Source organism: Heteronotia binoei, chromosome 6, assembly GCF_032191835.1.
Source record: "Heteronotia binoei isolate CCM8104 ecotype False Entrance Well chromosome 6, APGP_CSIRO_Hbin_v1, whole genome shotgun sequence".
NCBI classification, from domain to species: domain Eukaryota; kingdom Metazoa; phylum Chordata; class Lepidosauria; order Squamata; family Gekkonidae; genus Heteronotia; species Heteronotia binoei.
The window spans coordinates 24,520,755-24,538,976 of NC_083228.1; positions in this window are offsets into that span (position 1 = coordinate 24,520,755).

Genomic DNA, 18,222 nt, shown 5'->3' on the forward strand with positions numbered 1-18,222 from the left:
TCAACAGGGACTTTTAATACGTGAACTCTCACTAGTAAATTATTCTCATGTATGACGGTTCGTCTTGCTTAAATAGTTGTGGTGAATTAAATTAATATTTCTAGGATTCTGAACATAAGGACAAGAAGAATTAACACTTCCATTGTGGCATGTTTAGGTCATGATGGACCTGTCCTCTGCAATATGTTCTTGATACATTTTCTCACATCTCATCAGGAATGCAACAATACGAGAGAAGATATTTGGTGGCAAGGCAGTTTATCCAGATGTGTTTTGTTCATGTTGGAGATGCAGAAGAATTTTTTCAGCCAGGTCAAGCTTTAATAAGAAGGGGCTTTCTTCCCTGGCAATGTGTAGTTGGTTTATAGATTGTCAGCTCCATAAACAGTTTTTGCACATCAGTGCTACAGCGTGACCAGATCTGCATACATGTATCTGTGGGTGAAAATGGAGGTACATGATCCCAATTATTGACAGTGGCTTGAACTATGTAGCCTCTTGGTTTCTTTCAGTCAGGTGATTCTGTGATGTGCCCAATGAATTTTGCTGGCACAATATGATCTTGTACAAGATCTGTAAATCAAATTACTGGGGGGGGGGGGGGGAGGGAGGGAGGAAGGTTTGAGTAGAATGCACCAGCTTTAAGGTATCTTCAAGACCAGTGCAGTGGGCCACCTTTGGTGTAACATGAAGGGTGAAACTGTGATCTCCACCTTTCTCCATTAGGACTATAGATGAATGAGTTTCCTTTTCACATGTTCTCCTGTAAATGTGTGGCATTCTCCTCCTAGCTATTAAATACAGTTGTACAGGCCTAACTTAAAATAGATACGTACCCCCTTCTGGAGGGAAGAGTGAAAGACTCACCTGTAAATTAGTTTGTTATTTGGAATGATGTCAGTATGACTAAAATATCTTTCATTCATGTGCTCCATCTTAATTTGTTTAGGGACTCACTTGCCAAGTATTATTATTTCCATTTGGATCTGTATAATATGGGATGTAAAAGGATGATTCAAATGATCTTAAGGGACCCTTCACATCCGGGCCACTTGCTATTTGAGATCTTACCGTCATGTTGGCGATATAGAGTGTTGAAGGCTAAGACAAATAGATTCAAGGGCAGCTTCTACCCAAGTGCCGTGGTTAGGCTAAATGCAGGGTTATGAATGGTTATTTGTTTTCAGATGCATTTAAATGGTCTATGTATATGTCCTTTTTTGGGGGGGGGTGTTGATGTGTTGGTATGTTTGTGGAAGAGCACCTCATTTCGTTGCTCTCATTTTCTTTTTTGAGAACAATGACAATAAATCTATCTATCTATCTATCTATCTATCTATCTATCTATCTATCTATCTATCTATCTATCTATCTATCTATCTATCTATCTATCTATCTATCTATCTATCTATCTATCTATCTATCTATCTCTCACCTTTCCTCTAAGGCACGCAGGATGGCATACATGGGTCTCCTTATCCTCACAACTTCCCTGAGAGATAGGTTAAGCTAAGAGAGTGTCAGTAGCTCCAGGTTACCTGTGAATTTCATGGCTGAATGGAGACTGAAACCCAGGTCTCCCAGGTTGTAGGCTAATATGCAAACGTCTGTATCCCACTAACTGTCTTTGGGGCTCTGTTATGTAGACTGAATGTAAGTACATAGCATAATCACTTGCTCTCTTTAATGCTTTGCTGAAGGGCTGGCAAAATATGCATGCTAGTGACATTGCATATGGAGTTGGTTAGTGAGCATCAGAGCACGGTGAATTATTTTCTTTAGCCTTTAGAAAAGCCAAGCATAGCAAAACTAATAATTACAGTGAGTTTCTGCATCTTGGAGCAGCAGACAAGGGCTATTGAGGCTGCCCTTGTGGGGAGGAGAAATCCATAAGACAATTATGAAAGTTCTTTTATGAGTGAGTTGAAATGTGCCATGTTGTTGAACAGCAATTTAGATTCCCAGAAAACTGAATCCTTCTCCTGTTTTGAGCATAAGTGATCAATCAAGCAAAGCTGTACTTGTTCATTTCTTAAGATAGCTAGGAATCCTGTCTTTTTCGATGGCGCTTTTTTGTTTGGAAACACAATACCTGAAACAGTCATGCAGTAGAGCGTTAGTCAAAAGGTTAATTGCTTCTATCTGATGTTGAGTGTTGTGGAACTTGCAGGTTTTCTTTTGTGATCATCTCTTGGCAAAGCTAGGCATTTCGCTAACCTTTTAGATAAGCAAAATACTATAAATTCCCCAGCTGTCAAAACACTACCAGAAGGCCTGTACAATTCACTATTTTCTCAGGGGCTCTAGGGGTTCTTTCAGGTGTTAGCTAATGATTTGTTATCTCTGAACTGTTCTCAACTCAAATTGCCATGCCTGAAATGTGGGTCTGCTCTGCACAACAGCACTGCTCAGACGAAAAGTAAAATGAATAAAATCATGTATCAGTACTGCAAGCCTTTTTTTTTTTTAAAGCATCTCATTAGCTAGACCTGACATACTTCAGGTAAAACCAGGAGAACAAATTGGGAGACAATAAACCTGCAAATGTAAGACTTTTCAGTTGGAAAAGAAACAGAAAGGAACAGAAATTAGATGAAGAAATACTCCAAGAATATGGGAAGATTTATATGCAACAATGAAGCTCTAAGCAAATAATGAAGAGTGCTGGTGAAATTGAAACAACTTGGCACCAAGAACTTTTTAAAAAATATGTAGGTTCAGAATCTACAAATAGAATTAGAAGATAAGAACATAAGAGAAGCCATGTTGGATCAGGCCATTCATTCAAACACTTTGTGTCACAGTGGCCAACCCAGCCCCCCCAGCTGCCATCAGGAGGCCCACCAGTGGGGCCAGAACACTAGAAGCCCTCCCACTGTTATCTCCCCAGCACCAAGAATACAGAGCATCACTGCTCCCAGACAGAGAGTTCCATCTATACCCTATGGCTAACAGCCACCGATGGACCTCTGTTCTATATGTTTAGCCAACCCCCTCTTGAAACCATCTATGCATGTAGCCGCCGCCACCTCCTGTGGCAGTGAATTCCATGTGTTAATCACCCTTTGGGTGAAGAAGTACTTCCTTGTATCCATTCTAACCCGACTGCTCAGCAATTTCATTGAGTGTCCACGAGTTTTTGTATTGTGAGAAAGGGAGAAAAGTATTTCTAATCTACCTTTTCTATCCCATGCATCATCATACAACTCTTTTAGGGATAAGTGAATATTAATCAGTCCTACCAGATTTTGAGTGCTTGATGGCCGTGAACTAAACTGAGTGCCTGAACAAGATCTAGAGGTGTTACCGATTTGTTTTTGATTTTTTGTATTTGTTTATATTTTGCTAACAGTTCTCTTTTTGTTTTATAAGTTAATTTGTGCTGGGTACTCATTGTATGGATTTTATATGCAGTGTTTATATGTATAATGTATGTTTGTAATAACATCTAATGTGTGTAAATGTTGATTTGGTGACACGGATAATGTTGACAAATACAGGCATTTTGTAGGGCGGAGAAATCTGGGGTGAAGAGATAGCAGAAAATGGTGTGAAAGTGGGTTATGGGTTTGATTTCCATGAGGGAGAAATGAAATTAAAACAGGAATTTTGGAGCCAAAACTAGAGATGCCAAAATAACCACTAATCTGAAAAAAGTAGGAGTTCAGTAGCACCTTTAAGACCAACAAAGTTTTATTTAGACAAACAGAGGGCCAGTTTTCCTATGGACTGTTTGGCCAACTTGTTCATGGTTATTTGATTTGATAAAACTGTTATTTTCTAACAATACAATACAACTGAAAGCTTACAGACTTACAGTCTAAATAAAACTTTGTTGGTCTTAAAGGTGCTACTGGGCTCCTACTTTTTTCATATTAGTGGTTGTTTTGGCATCTCTAGTTTTGGCTCCAAAATTCCTGTTTTCCTATGGACTGTTTGGCCAACTTGTTCATGGTTATTTGATTTGATAAAACTGTTATTTTCTAACAATACAATACTGCACAGCTAGATTTATTCTTAGGCGCACTCTCACGCAGCCCAGTGGAGTTCGATTTCTCCCTGACCTCATTGCACCTCTGTTCCACTAAGCAGGCAGATGTTTAAATGGCAATTAAATCAGCCACACCCTATAAATCAGCCATAAATATGGGGTACCAGATCATGTTCAAGGTTATGGTATTTACCTTTAAGGCCCTTAATGGTGCAGGATCTAATTGAGATGGACAAAATCCAGAAAATGGATGGCCCACTGGGAATATCTAAAATTCATACAATCCATGTATTTTCAGGACCCCCTCTCCTGGTATACACCTGAAGAGCATTATGCTCAGTTGATGAGAACCTGCTGGTGGTCCCTGACCGAAGAGACATCCGGATGTACTTGACCAGGACCCGGGTGTTCTCAGCCCTGGCTCCAACCTGGTGGAACTCTCTGCTGAATAACATCTATGCTCTGTGGGGCTGAATGGAGTTTTGCAGGGCACATCAGGCAGAGATGTTCTGCCAGGCATTTGGTTGGGGACAGCAGCAGGTTCCCATCTGACTGGCACTCCTATTTCTCCTGCCTTCTACCATGAGGCAGTGGCATATTTTTGGCAGTTCCATTGCCATCTCACTAGTTATAGGCTACTATTGCTGTATTTATAGCATGGATTTTAAATATAATTTTATTATGTATGTTTCATACTGACGTACTGCCCTGAGCCCTGTTCTACAGGGAAGGGCAGTTTAAAAATCGAACTAACTAACTAAATAATTCAAATGGGCCCGGCCTAGCTGCCAGCACCACTTAACTGTGCCATAGTTTTCCTACGCAAAGGCTGCTGGGGGAGGAGAGGGAAAGCTGAAAACAGAAGGGCAGATAAATGTAGGTTGCATGTTGGGTGGGAAGGAAAGAAGGAAGCAGGGGAAGGGGAGAGGCTATGGGGGCATTCAGGAAATGTAAAGAGGAAATAGTGGGGGAGGAGGAAATTAGATGCCTCCTGTATGTCCTGCAAGTTCCCACTTACATTTTATTACTGAACACAATTTGCCATGAAATTTGTGGAAATGACAGATTAGGAATTCAAAATCATTTATATGAAGAGAGAAGATAAAGCCGGAGAAGTAGTAATTGTTGTATGAGTCTTAGATATTCCCAATGGACCTTCCATTTTCTGGATTTCATTTGTCTCAACTAGGCCCTGCGCATTTTCAACTGTGGCACCACTTTTATGGAATAGCATTTTGGAGGGAGTTCAGAAACCATGCTCTTGACCAGCATTTTGCAAGGCATGTAAGACCTATCTATTTTGCAGGGCAATTAAAGATATATATTTTAAAAAATAGTTTGTCTGCTGGGCACTGATTTTCTGATAGGTTGTGTGGCCTGTCCTAATTGACTTACTGGTATGTTGGATGATTTTTATCAGATTTCACTGTAAACCAAATCAATATGCTTTTGGATTTACATCCCACCCTTCACTCTGAATCTCAGAGTCTCTGAGTGGCTCCCAATCCCCTTTATCTTCCTTCCCCACAAAAAGACACCCTGTGAGGTAGATGGGGCTGAGAGAGCTCTCCAAGAAGCTTTCAAGGACAACTCCAGGAGAGTTATGGCCATTCCAAGGCCATTCCAGCAGCTGCAAGTGGAGGAGTGGGGAATCAAACCCGGTTCTCCCAGATAAGAGTCCGTGCACTTAACCACTACACCAAACAGACACTCCAGTTACTTACTCAATTAGCATGAAATGTGGGGAGACATTTGCACTCTCAAGGGGATCCTCATATAATCAGGAAGCAATCAGTCATCAAACATGCTTTTTGCGGGGGGAAGGGGTAGCTGGAGGAAGAAGGGAAAATCATGTGAGATCAAAAGATGAAACAGTGTATAGGAAGTAATAAATCAATTATTAAAATAAATATTTTATTGTTAATATAGTTTGCCTTTAATTGCCTATAGAACTGGAACTTTTCTGCCTGAGGTTGGGCATGTAGGATCACTAGTGGGGAGTATGATCTCTGAAGATTTTATCCACATTGGATGGAAAAGAAAAAAGAATCTGCAAATGTGTTTCACATTAAAACCATTGGAAACTAAAGTAATAACAGCAAATATGGTTAATGGTGAATGAAATTAAAGCTAGAGATACTGAGAATTTTGATATGAATACAAATAACCAGGCAAAGTTACCTTACTTGAACTCTCTTGCATACATGCGAAGATTAATTTTATAATATCTCTCTGGAAGTTGGTACATATGATTCCATGATCAAGGGATATAATTATATGAACATTTGTCCTGAGACAAACATTTGTCTTGAGCACTAGACAAAGAAGCTTTGCTCCTGTACAGCAACTAGAGGGACCATGTTGTGCCTTGTCTGGCTCATGGCTCTTTTCTTCCCCCTCTTCCCCCTCCTGTCCTCACTCTTTGAAGCTCTGAGGCTGCTGAAGTTCCTATCTCCTTTTGCCTTGTCTTTGCCGGCTGCACCAGGAAGCTCTTCTGGGCTTGCAAAGCTCCAAAGAAAATGTGGAATGAATTTTCCATTAAGGTCCTTAATGGAAAATCCATTCCACATTTTCCTTGCAACTTTGTCTGTGCTGCAGTGTGTTTCAATGGAGTGAAGCTCAGTTCATTTTCTAGTTCCTATGGCCAACTGAAGCTGTTGCTTCCTGGAATTGTGTCCTTGAAAATAAAGGGTTGATGCTTTCAGCCAGTTTATCTCTGCTGAATGGACCTGAGAATTGGTGCCTAGTGAGTACTCTAACCTGGGGATCACAGCCAAAGGGGGATATTACACTGGACAGCCATTGCCAATCTGAGTAGACCTGGGGAAGGGGAGACGGTTGCAATGCCCAGCCATTTCATGTTTCCCCAGGCCCAGAGCATTTTATATTTTTAGTTTCTGCTGTGATCCTTGTTCTTTTTCTTGCTGTTTTATTTTAAAAATCGCTTTGCCAAATCCCACTATTCCACCACCTTTCCATTTTAAACAGAATATTGCAAGAGTTTTAAGCATGTTTATATTTTAAGTTTAAAAATAATCTTAATTATGTTTGTCTGTGTCCTTTATAAAGTTTATAACTCTGCTACCTGGCATTACATTTTATGATATGCATGGCCCAGCCCCACAAATTCCCGTTTATGTCAGATCTGGCCATTGTAACAAATGAGTTTGATGCCCCTGAACTAAACTTTGATTGATCTTCTGGGGTTGTCATTGGATCATTGAAATAACCTACAAGACAGAATCACTCACACTTCATATCCTCTTTCCTCTACATTGTCAGCTGCGCTTTTTCATACACTGCCTACTTGTTGTTCCATCCAGTCAGCAGTAAGGTTGCCAAAAGCTTACCTTGCAGTGGCGGGAGATGGGAGGGAGCTTTCTGGGAGTGGGGAAAGGGGCAACATCACCATGTGTAATGTTCCCAGCGTGATGGTGTCTCTTCCGTGTGACATCATCAGGTCGGGGACTTTCTGCAGAATCATGGCTGTTGGGGGCAAGGCTTCCCTTGGGAACTGGCAACCCTAGTCAGCAGCATCTATCATGAAATTATTGCATGAATTGATCACAACATTAGCCAGGATCATGGGTAGTCATTGAAAGCACACAGACACACCCGAGTAGTAAGTATGGACTTGGAATTTTTATGTTGTTTACAAAATAGTATGCCTTTTAACAATTAGAGATGGGAAGAAGAAGACTGCAGATTTATACCCCACCCTTGTCTCTGAATCAGAGACTCAGAGCAGCTTACCATCTCCTATATCTTCTCTCCCACAACAGACACTCTGTGAGGTGGGTGGGGCTGAGAGGGCTCTCACATCAGCTGCCCTTTCAAGGACAACTCCTGCAATAGCTATGGCTAACCCAAGGCCATTCCAGCAAGTGGAGGAGTGGGAAATCAAACCCAGTTCTCCCAGGTAAGAGTCTGCACACTTAACCCCTACACCAAACTGACTCTCGATTGTACATAGATGGGGGACTGTGAAAGAATAGCTTGCATCCAGACAGCAGAGTTGAATTGAACTAGTGTCCCTTATTAAAACTAATTAATTTGGGGAATGAAACATCTTTTTTATTATAACGGCTACGCGTGAGCTGCTGTAAGTTTCTGCTGTAATGTTGTTATTCGCCCTGAGCCCATCTTTGGGGAAGGGCAGAATATAAATTGCCTAAATAAATAAGAAGGATTGCAATCCACGTGTGCATGGCACGTTATTTTACTTCATATTTATCCTGTACTCTTTCCAGCAGGCCCTGTTATGGCTCCTTTGGATTAGTGCCCTCAGGCCTAGATATTGAGACTTTGGAGTGGCAAAAGAGCTAGCAGCAAGGAACTGGAACACAGGCTTGCACCTTGTGAACCAATTGATCCGCCAAGGCAGCCCTCCCAAGCCTCAGCATAAATAGGTTGGGAGATAATTAGACTGAGCTGTACTGTTAGCAGGTGCTGCTCCTGGGGCTGTGCTGTACATTAGCCAGGATTCTACAAAGTATCACTTTCACTGCATGATCCTGGCATGCCTGGCCCTAGGCCATCTGGTGTCCCAGGCAAACCTGGTGTCCTTAGGAAACCTCCCCCCCCCCCCGCCGGCACGTCCCAGGGGAGGAGGTCAGGAGGATAAGCTATGGGCAAGAGGAAGGCATCGGGGGGGGGTGGCAGTGAAGGAAGAGTGAAAGCAAACAGGAAGAGGTGGGGCAGACAAGCTATAGACAAGGGGAAGGCACGGGGGGGGGGGGGCGGAGGAAGAGTGAAAGCAACCGGGAAGGGGTGGGGCAGACAAGCTATGGGCAAGTGGAAGGCACGGGGTCGGAGGAAAAGGGAAAGCGATGGAGAGGAGATTGGGAGGACAAGCTATGGGCAAGGGGAGGGCACGGGCAGGGGAGGAAGAGGGAAAGTGATCGAGAAGAGGTGGGGCAGACAAGCTACGGGCAAGGGGAAGGTGCAGGTGAGTGGAGGAAGAGGCAAACTTGGGAATTGTCTAGGGTATGGGGAGGGTGGAGGGCTGATTTCAGCACCCCTACCCTGCCAGTGCCCTAGGCAACCGCCTAGTTTGTCTAGTGGGAGAGCCAGCCCTGATCCTGGGATAGGGTTGCCAGGTCCTGCCTCCTTCTTAGCAAGGGATTTTGGGAGGCATTCCTGGAGGGGGTGGAGACATCCAACACAATGGCGTCATACAAAAGTGACATCATCATGTGGGGGACTGTCACCCTGCATGCCTGAAGTCCGTGGCAAATTCTTCTAACTTCTTATCTTTTAATGTGTAACAAAAAGCAGTAGATGAAGATCTAGAAAAGCTAATGGGATCATGCACAAATGTTTTGAGATTCCATTCAGAATGTTTAAAAATATCTTTTGAAGCTTGGGGGTGCAATCCGATTGCAAACTGAACTGAGGTGCTGCCAGGCATCTCTGGACAAATGCTATGCGAGCTGAACCGGCGGCCTGATTTAATAGAAGGAGCGCTGCATGAGTTCATATGATTTGTCCTTCTTTCAATAGTTCAAAATTTGAAAATATTGCACGTTAAATATTACTAATGATGCATCAGAGGAAGACAAGTCAAATGTTAGTCATCCTGTGAGCTTGGATTGAACATAAGAACATAAGAGAAGCCATGTTGGATCAGGCCAATGGCCCATCCAGTCCAACACTCTGTGTCACACAGTGGCCAAAATTTTTTTATATATATATACATACACACACTGTGGCTAATAGCCACTGATGGGCCTCTTGTCCATATTTTTATCTAAACCCCTCTTGAAGGTGGCCATGCTTGTGGCCGCCACCACCTCCTGTGGCAGTGAATTCACATGTTAATCACCCTTTGGATGAAGAAGTACTTCCTTTTATCCGTTTTAACCTGTCTGCTCAGCAAGACAGGTTAAAACGGATAAAAGGAAGTACTTCTTGCTTCTTCATCAGCTGAACAAAGCCATCCCACAGAGATATTTTTAATTGCTGAATAAGTGCTGAATTTTGCCAGGCATCTTTGGAAACATAACAGTTGATTTTTTCCTCCCTTTGCCATCTCCCACACAATGGCTGTCTTTCATATGCTGATGAAACCAAACCAGTTGCAGAGAGTCCTGGGTTGTTTACAAGTCTTCATGCTGATTTTTATGATGCTGATGTCCATAAAGAGAATTCTTTGAGAGAAAAATAGCTTCATGATGTCTGTCGTTATTGATTTCATTCAGATGAAAACAAAGGATAACATGGGGGAAAAGACACTACAGCAGAGAGCAAAAGATCCCTTCCTATGAATAAAATGCGACTGACGGAAATCGATTATGTTCACATAAAAAGAGCAGAGGCAGGGAATTCTGGTGAAATATTTAGATGTTTTAAAAACATGTTTGCCAAGGATTTCTGTTTCAAAGAGGCTGAACAAAATGAACTCAATAGCAATACCTTATTAAAAATGCTCTTTGGGGCACCATGCTCCCTCTTATATCTACAATGGAAAAACCTGGAGACAATAGCCAGATGCCAATAGCAGTTTTCCCTTAGAATTGCTTGAAAAATCCTACTCTCCATCTCCACTGGAGAGCCAGTTTGGTGTGGAGAGTCAGTTTAGTGTAGTGGTTAAGTGTGCAGACTCTTATCTGGGAGAACCAGGTTTGATTCCCCACTCCTCCACTTGCACCTGCTAGCATGGCCTTGGGTCAGCCATAGCTCTGGCAGAGGTTGTCCTTGAAAGGGCAGCTGCTGTGAGAGCCCTCTCTAGCCCCACTCACCTCACAGGGTGTCTGTTGTGGGGGAGGAAGGTAAAGGAGATTGTGAGCCGCTCTGGGACTCTTCAGAGTGGAGGGTGGAATATAAATCCAATATCTTCTTTTTCTTCTTCTACACCACTGCAGGGCACAATAGCCTTGAGGTAACTAAGGCAGGGACCCCCAACCTTTTTGAGCCTGCAAGCTCCACTGGAATTCTTTTGACACAACATGGTGGGCAGCAGGGGTGGAATTCTAGTAGGAGCTCCTTTGCATATTAGGCCACACCCCCTGGTATAGCCAATCCTCCAAGAGCTTACAAAGCTCTTTTTTGTAAGCTCTTGGAGGATTGGCTACATCAGGGGTGTGTGACCTAATATGCAAAGGAGCTCCTGCTAGAATTCCACACCTGGTGGGCAGACACAGCCACAAAATGACTGCCACAAAATAGCCGCTGCAGGAGATGGAGTCCACAACAAAATGGCAGCCATGACTCACACAGTAAAGATCCTTGTGATGTGATGGTAGCTGCTGCTAAAGCAACGTTTTAAAAAATCTGCACAGCCAATCAAATGTCCAGTGGCCAGTCAGAAGTCTTGCTCAGCAAAAGTCCCACCTGGCTCTGCTCACTTTTGAAAAACACCTGGTGGCCACCAGGAAAGGTTTTGGGTACCATGGCCCCCACTGGCACCATGTTGAGGACCCTTGCACTAAATTGTGAACTAAGTCCAAGTGAGAAGGCTATAAGCAGCCTTTTTTTGCTGATATGAAAGGAATGGGAAGAACTCGATAATTTCTTCACAAGCAACATAATCTTCTGAACAGATACCTGAAGATGTGTGCATGCACATGAAAACTTATACCCAGAATTAAACTTTGTTGATCTTAAAGGTGCCACTGGACTCAAACTTTATTCTATTGCTTTAGACCAACATGGCTACCCACCTGAACAGAATCTTCTGTAACTCTTTCATTAATTCCATTCTGTTTCTGTATTTTAGTGTAATGAATTGTTAGCAACAGGAATAACCCTTTAAATGTTCTTTTAATGTTACTTGTAGGCGGGGTTCAGACGGGCAGCTTCGTGCACTCCGGAAGCATCCCAAACTGTGCTGCTCCAAAATGGAGTGGCCAAATCCTGATCAGAAGCTTCCATGTGATGTTCTCATTCCTGTGCCTCCCCCAAAACCCTGAACCACCCTCAGCATTCCAGGAAATAAATGTTTGTTAGTCATTGAATTTCAGGAGTAACAAACAGGTCTGAGCAGACCTGAAAAGGCTATTTTGGCTTAGGCACATCGAAATGCACACCCTCTAACTCTTAAGTGTGACCCTGCTGGCAACTTCCACATTAGATTCCATGACTAAAAGCACCTCTGTACAGAATTTTCCTACATTATTCATTTATTTATATATATGGTAAACAGTGGCACAGGTTACAGGCCTATTCCATCTATAAATGTGCCTCCATGAACCATTCCATCATACTACATTCCTATTCCCTTTATAGAAATGGCCACCTAAACAATTCTCTTTTGCGCAGTTTGCAGAATGACAGAAATGTGGGAGCCTTCCTGACCTCTTCAAGTGGGCCATTTCCCAGGAGGGGGGCAGAGTGGGGAATTGCATATGTATGGGAAGCTGTCACTCTTGCCCACTTGCAGGGTGACACCTTCTGAAGCCTTTCTTTAGAGGAGAAAGAAAATTAGATACCTGGGCAAAGGTTTTTAGTCTTTCTTTTCGTTTTCTAAAGATGGAATTTTTAAAATGGGGAAGCATTCAGGCCTGTGGTGGTTTGCTAACAGTGTAATGTAGTTTAACTCAGACAGAAGTTTGCTTCTCAGTCAGGCTTAAGAATTTCAAGCACTGCTTCTGAGTTCATGACCCATTCTTCCATATTCTGTCAATTGGTGGGAAAGGGGGGGGGGGGAATTCACATCATCTAATATCTTCACCTTTCAAGTTTTTTTTTTCCTGTCCTCAGAAAGCGAATTGGGAATTTACAGAATCCCAAAGGTGCCAATAGCAAATTGATGGCTTTTATACAGTACTATGCCTTTATCCCTGGGATAATCTCAGGGGTCTTTCAGTGGCTGTAAGTCAGTTTTGTGAGATTATCACGTTTCAGAATGTGTCTTTGTGACACTTCCCCTATTTTGCTTTGCCAAAATGCCCTCTTATGTTTTTGAGACAATATATTGCTGGTCTGTTCCAGAGAGTGAGCTCTTTCACAGCCGTCTCCATTTTGCATAACTGCCTTAATTGTACAACAGCTCACCATCTCTTCCCTAGATCCAAAACTTTTTGAGATCTGTTTTCATACAGGACATGTTTCTGAAAGTGAATATGTATGTAGGTATAAAGGTAAATAGACAAACATCCCCAGGATTGTCACGGCATTGCTATTTTTATTGTTATATAAAATGCTTTCAGAACTACATACTGTGACTGCAATCCACTTAGCTCTTCATGGATATGTAGAGAAGCTGCACTTACCAATTCGTTATTTTCTTGCTTTATTCCACTAACCTGCCTTCGCTAAACCCGCAGGGGAATCTAAAATAAAGTTTCTCAATTTGACTGGAAAAAAATGATGGAAATTGTTTGCTTGCCCCAATTTAGGCTTAGGTATGTCAGTCTAATGAGTCTAAGACATGTCACTGTAGTAGCTTTCCCAGTCAGGACAGGAAGTGCCACAACAAAGGCACATATTAGCATCAGAATGTGATGCTGCCATCTTTACTTGTTTGTAATGGCTCCTAAATGGGTAGTCTGTGGTCAACATGAAGTTTATTGTTCCTCCTTGGTTTTGTGCATTGTAGATCTATGTGCACTAGGCATGTGTCCATGTGAATGAGGTTCATGTTTTAATCTGGTCCAGATTTACTCTTTGGTAATCCAGAGTATAAAAGGGAAAACTCTAGCTTAACCTCCACTCACTATTTCTATAAAAGTTGCTGCAGGTTTAGGTTTGCACCTAGCATGTAGGGGATTACATGTACACAGATGCTAAGGAATTGTTTTCAGCAGTAATGAGATTATTTAGGCAACCTTGAAAGAGAATGAGACGCTCAGATGCACTGAAACAGAGATTGTTTTATTGAAGGGAATATATCAAAGGTGTCAAATAGAATAAAATGCTACAATACCCTTAATGAAATGCAGTTATTTCAAACATTCACACAATGTGTATCCTTCTAGAGAGGAACTAGAGGACTGGAGAAGAAAAAGAGAGGGAGGAGCAGAGCCTGATAGTTGCCTTGTCTGTTCAGGATTCCAACCAAGTGTTTGATCAGCCAGAGAAAGGTGCAAGGAAGTCCCAAAGTTTGAGCAGTTTAATATTCCAAAAAGATCCTCAGAACTGCACAAATCTGAGACGTTTGGAGCTAGTTAGAAGAGCTAAACGGAAGATGTGTAATGTGTGCCAGGAGTGGTGAGTTTCTGTATCAACAGATGAAAGTGATACTAGGACAATACACTTACATGTGGTTTCTGACTCCAGTGATAGGATTTGAGATTGAATAGGCTACAAAAGATTTGTATTTCCCAAGCTTGGAAAGTAAAGGGGAATCCAGGTGAGCTTGGTGTGGAATTTCCTGATTGGTAGGACACAGGGCTTTCTTTGTAGCAGGAATTCCTTTGCATATTAGGCTACACACCCCTTGTATAGCCAATTCTCCAAGAGCTTACAGGGCTCTTAGTACAGGGTCTACTGTAAGCTCCAGGAGGATTGGCTACATCATGGGGGTGTGGCCTAATATGCAAAAGAGTTCCTGCTTAAAAAAAAGCCCGGGGCAGGAGATGTGGCAGAAGGACTTCCCCAGCCCTAAGACTTCTCTAAATAACGGGAGGAAGGGATATCTTGGGCTGGGGAGGAAGTGTGTAAGAAGTGGTCATGGTCACATAGCCAAAATATGGAACACTGGAAATAGATATGAACTGTCCAATCTTGGGCCATTGTGAGGAGAAAGGCTTATGAGCTGAAGCAATCATGTAACTGGAGTCTTAGTGTTATAGAATAATTTCAAGGCAAGCAGTCTTTGTGCCAAGATTGATGGTGCACCTTGATTGATTGCAGAGACATCTTGATTAATTGATTTCAGAGACATCTTCTTTAACAGTCTCAAGCATCAGCTTTTATGTAGGTTCATATCAGCCTTCAGAGGCTGTCATTCCTCTGATAGAATCAGTTTGGGTGTCCATTAACCCTACAACTTCTATGCTACAACTCCCCTTTTGTGGTGAAAAGGCCTCAAACTGTGTTTTGCTGGCTCCTTGTGAGTGGTAGAGTTGAGTTGTAAGATGAAGAGGAAAGAGAAGGGCTAATGAGAATAGAGACTTGATGAAAACACTCCACATGAATTGTAGGTGTAATTAATTCACCTGCAAAAGCACCATTTGCTGGAAGCAAGAGCTAATATGTTAGCTCCGTTTATGGCTGCCTTTCTGGCTCACTCTGTGGATTACCATCTGTTAAATCTCCTTTTGGGATTTGACAGGAGGACTACGGAAACAGTGGGGGGGGGGGAGGAAATCATCTCAGGCACTAAAGCACTGTGACCAGGTCCTGAAACTAACCTGACCGACTGAGTTCAGAGGACTGATCTAATTCTGATATTAGGCTTACTGATATGTTAGTTAACTTTTAAATTGTACTAGTTCCATTATTTTATTATTAAACTTTTGATCCTGAATTGCACTTATATGCATACTGTCACTGAAAGCTTGTATTAGATCCAGCCTGAGTAAGTCAAGCCAGCTCTTGCCTATGGACTGTTTTATTGAGAATAAACTTCTTTTTTTACAACGTACTGAAGGATACGGGGCAAGACTGTCCATAGAATGGAGCTGTCCGAGCTGAATTGTTGCGATGGAGAAAGATGTCTCCAGTTGGCTGTTCTGGGTCCGGTGCAGATAGGTACATCTGCACAACAGGGCCAGCTGCAGCTATGATTTGGAGGGTTTGCAAACTCTAGGGAAGTCCTGTGTTTGCAGAAAAAAACTGTTTTTAAAGCCATCTGCATAGAGGGGTTCCCATCCTAAGGCTTAAAGCAATGCCTGCACACGTGCAGATGTTATCCCCTCCCTCACAAAAAGAGAGCCAGAGTTGTGCAGTATTTTGGATGGCTATAGAAATTCAAAATGGCACACAAACATTGGCAGTGGCAAGAATGTGAGGATGGGAGAGCTGGAAACACCAATGGGGATAGAGATCCTGTGGTAAATGCAGCGGTGGAAGATAGGCAAAAGGGAGCCCACAGGAGGGTAGAAGAAAAGTGAGTAGTCTGTTGCAGGGCGGGGAGAGAGCTGGTAGTGGGAGGGGAAGATAGAAAATGAGAACTTGTAACAAAGAGAGAAAAGGAACGAGATTTTCCTCTTTTGCAAGTTCTGGTGGGTTTCTTCCCTTGTTCTATCTATTTCTGAGATTTATAAGCCCATAATAATTCAGTTGTACCCTTAAAATCCTCAAAACACTTATTTTTCCTGTCAGGGACTGCAAAGGGAATACTACCCCAGGCTTCATGTATCTCTCCTCCTCCTTCTCTTTTCCCTTTCATCCATATCTGTCTGTGTGTGCTGGTGTATTCTTTCCATTGTCTTTCTCTATCCCCAGACCTTTATGAAGGCATCATGGATAATTGAGGGTAATTGCATTACAAAGGTTTCAGATCCTACCCTTCAGACAATACCCAAAAGTATAGAGAGTGGAAATCTGAGTCATTCGTGTTTTTCCTCTTTCTGTGATAGTGGTGTGCACTTCAGAAATGACCATTTTAATTCTGTATTGGAAAGTCAGGAAGGACATTTGTTAATATTTTTGTATTGTTTTGATTTATAAATTGCCCTCTGCTGGAGAGCTCAGCGTGGTGTACAACAGATGCCAACATATGAGTAAACAGTTTAAACAATTCCAATAAAAAGAATTAAAACAATACAGTACAACAATAATTCTTCCATTAAACGTTGGGAGTTTTGTTATGGCTCTGGACAGTTGTGTCAGGAAAAAAAAAATCTGTTTTAACAAATATATGGACAATACCCTCAGCTGATAGAATGTGATCATCATGCCCTTTCTGAATTTAACAAAGGAAATTAAATTATAATTTTTGAAGTGCCTCTCCCCTCCTGCAGAGGCAGCAGTGATGAAGAGAGAGAGTGTGCCGCAGAAGTGTGCTGCAGCCTCCAGCAGGTTTGCGGCGTACCGGCCCTTAAAAGGGCCATTGTTTTTAGAGGGGAAATGATGGCTTTTTAAAATTTAAAAGGCTGAAGTGCTGCAAATCAACTGGGCAGGAAAGGGGATAGACTCTAAATAACGGGTTTTAGACCTGGTCTGTGAGTTTTTCAAAGCAGCTCTATGTTGAATTTCAATAGGAAACATATCAAACATCAGATTCTAAATTTACAACTTCCATTATATATTAACAAGAAAACCAAAAATGCCTTTTATTCGGGCGTGCTAAATATTTTCGAAAATGTATGGCCAGTTCCATTAACTTACAATTTGAACAGTATGACTTTATGAGTGGTAGGCTTGAAAGTTTCCCTGTTTAGTGGGGCATTGAAATTAGATCTTCACTCCCTGTGTCCTAATTTACATTATGACTCCCTGTCAAGAACAGCAAGACAAATCTGCTTTGGCTTTGTGATGAACCCTATTTGCAAACAAGGGGACCCTTCAGTGAAGGTCGCCAAGCCCTTGGCAGACATTGATTTACAGAGACAGTTGATTAATCACAAAATGAAAAATAACACACCATTGTTTTGAAAGAGATGAAGGCCTAAATAACCTCTAGAGAAAGGATACTGGAGGAGATAGGTTAAATGGTTAATGATGAACTAATACGATCAGGAAGTCCTTCTGCCAAGTCTTGCGCTCAGGAAATAGAGTCGCTCATCGGCAGGGTCTTTGAGAAGCAGTTATGCAAATGAGAACTGGGCACCTTCAGATCTTGCAGACCTCCAGCTCTTCAGACTCGGTTACTGTGTTCTCTTTAGATGTCCTAAAAATCTTTGAGCATAGCCATCAGGAGAGTTCTCCACTTCAAGTTAAAAGCTATTTTGTTTTTAGACAGTAGGCCTTCCTTTGGCTTTGTTCCGCTATATTAAAAGGTTTTTAAGGGGGGGGGGGGTTGGCTATGCTCCAGCTTTATTAATGATATGGAAGAATTATGCTGCCTGAAATCTGTCCCCAGCATAAGCATTCTGCCCTAAGGTTGGTACAAGGTACAGCTCTGTATCACCACACCTTTTGTTTTGTGGGTAATCTTCCACTCAGTCACCAACTGGAATCCTAAAGGGGCTGAACTCTCAGTTTCCTTCAGGCTAGCTAATGCCAAATAGTTCACTTCGTGTGTGATAGGTGCTATCAAGTCACTTTTGACTTATGGCGAACCTATGACCTCCTAAATATCATGAAGGAGTCCCATATAGCAGAGTGGTAAGCTGTAATACTGCAGTCCAAGCTCAGCTCATGACCTGTGTCCGATCCTGGCGGAAGCTGGGTTCAGGTAGCCA